General features: G+C 36.4%; 1 non-coding gene across 1 annotated transcript; it reads left to right on the forward strand.

The window, feature by feature from the left end:
* The first annotated feature begins 795 nt into the window (after positions 1-795).
* TRNAG-GCC (transfer RNA glycine (anticodon GCC)) lies at positions 796-866 on the forward strand. The gene has a single exon. It is a non-coding gene; the product is annotated as a tRNA-Gly (tRNA).
* Positions 867-2500: the final 1634 nt, after the last annotated feature.

The following is a 2500-nucleotide window of genomic DNA, read 5'->3' on the forward strand; positions in this document are numbered from 1 at the left end:
GGTGTAAGTTGATAGGGTGATCCATTTATCTGTATATTATATATAAATGATCTGTCATGCCCATTTAAGTATTTAATTATTAATTAATAATTTCCCAGCAGTTCCATCTTTGAATAAAGCGGTAATAAGTGATATTATATAGAATCAATGAATTCCATGGTAATAGTCTAAAATCCCTCCGTGATACATTTATTACTTTATAGTACAATGACTGATAAAGGGATCAAATGGTATATAGTTTGTTTGTTGATAGCTTGGAGGATTATACGTATGACTATAGCTTTTCAATTGGCTGTTTTTGCATTAATTGCTACTTCATCAATCTTATTGATTAGCGTACCCGTTGTATTTGCTTCTCCCGACGGTTGGTCAAGTAACAAAAATTTTGTATTTTCCGGTACATCATTATGGATTGGATTAGTCTTTCTGGTGGGTATCCTTAATTCTCTAATCTCTTGAACCTATTTGTTCCAGATCCAAAAATGACCCCTCCCCCGAATTTGAATTCTTTCGGGTTGTGAGACACAGTAAAATTTAATCAATATAACAAAAAAATTAAAAAGTTCCCCAAAAGACAAACAAAACAAATAACGAAAACAACAAAATTAGAGGGAGGGGTCAAACCGAAATTTCTTCAAATTCAATGAAGTGAATCAAATAAATAAAGAAATTAAGAATTTAATCGGAATCGACTTGAAGAGAGTATCTGGTCCGACTCTACACAAATATCATCGAGACATATATTATATATCTATGTATATGCAGGGACATATTCCTTCTCAAGAAGGAAAAAATGCGGATATAGTCGAATGGTAAAATTTCTCTTTGCCAAGGAGAAGATGCGGGTTCGATTCCCGCTATCCGCTCAAGGGAAAGTAAATTTATTTACTATGATAAAGAATTTGGTTATAGTTATAGTCGATCCCGATAGTGTAGTGATTCTATCCTTCGCGTTCTTTTATTTTCTCACTCCCCCAAAAAGAAAACCGAATAAATATGAATTTCAATTAATTTCAATATTTATTTAGTAGTATTTTATTTAGTTAATTTACTAGTTAACAGATTCAAACCTAAAATTTTGGACAAAATTCAAATTTTGCGGAGACAGGATTTGAACCCGTGACCTCAAGGTTATGAGCCTTGCGAGCTACCAAAAAAGTTGGGAACGAATGGACAAACAAAAAAGGAATGTGCCCTCTACCCTATCTGTACAAATAGAATACCCCATTTGTACAGAATGGTAAAGGGTCTATCTACGATCGATGATGATCATAGAAATGAAAATATTTTTTTATGTTTACCAACTCGATCTTGTTGCCCCTGGCAACAAACATGTATGAACCATTTCACGAAGGATATGTCCGGATAACCCAAAGTCTCGATAGTTAGCTCTCGGTCTTCCGGTCAAAAAACAACGTCGATGGAGACGCGTAGGTGCACTATTACGTGGTAGAGATTGTAACTTTCCATGAATTTCCCATTTATCACTCAACGATGCTACTTTGCTTATTTCTTCTTTTGAGGATCGACGAATCAAATGATATTTTTGTTCCAAATTCTTCCTCTTCTTCTCCCGCTGAATCAAGCTTTTCCTTGCCATAATGGTTCAGTTCCTATTAGTATCAATGATACAAGTCGGATCCTAGATGTAAAAGTGTATAAGAAAGGGGGTTGCCTTCTCCATCCAAAGAAATGAGATTCTCGTGAAGACAACACAAAAATTAACCAAATTTGCCCGATGTAGAGGCAATCAAGAAAGCCGCATATGTGAATATATAACCTACGGAAAAGTGAGCTAATCCAACTAATCTTGCTTGTACAATGGAAAGAGCCACTGGTTTATCTCTCCATCGAATCAAATTGGCCAAAGGTGTGCGTTCATGAGCCCATGCTAAAGTTTCAATCAACTCCTGCCAATATCCACGCCACGAAATTAAGAACATAAATCCCGTAGCCCAAACAAGATGTCCAAATAAGAACATCCACGCCCAAACCGATAAACTATTCATACCAAATGGATTATATCCATTGATAAGTTGGGAAGAGTTTAACCATAGATAATCCCTTAACCATCCCATCAAATAAGTGGAAGATTCATTAAATTGTGAAACATTACCCTGCCATAACGTGATGTGTTTCCAATGCCAATAAAAGGTAACCCACCCAATGGTATTTAACATCCAGAAAACTGCCAAATAAAATGCGTCCCAAGCCGAAATATCACAAGTACCGCCTCGTCCTGGACCATCGCAAGGAAAACTATAACCGAAATCCTTTTTATCTGGCATTAACTTTGAACCGCGTGCATCTAAAGCACCTTTTACTAAGATCAATGTAGTCGTATGTAAACCTAAAGCAATAGCATGATGAACCAAAAAGTCTCCCGGCCCTATTGTTAAGAATAGGGAATTACTACTCTCATTAACAGCATTTAACCAGCCAGGCAACCATATACTTCGCCCCGCATTGAATGCCGGGCCACTTGTTGAGGATAAAAGTA

Source organism: Chenopodium album, chromosome 11 (genome assembly GCF_948465745.1).
Source record: "Chenopodium album chromosome 11, dcCheAlbu1.1, whole genome shotgun sequence".
Lineage (NCBI taxonomy): Eukaryota > Viridiplantae > Streptophyta > Magnoliopsida > Caryophyllales > Amaranthaceae > Chenopodium > Chenopodium album.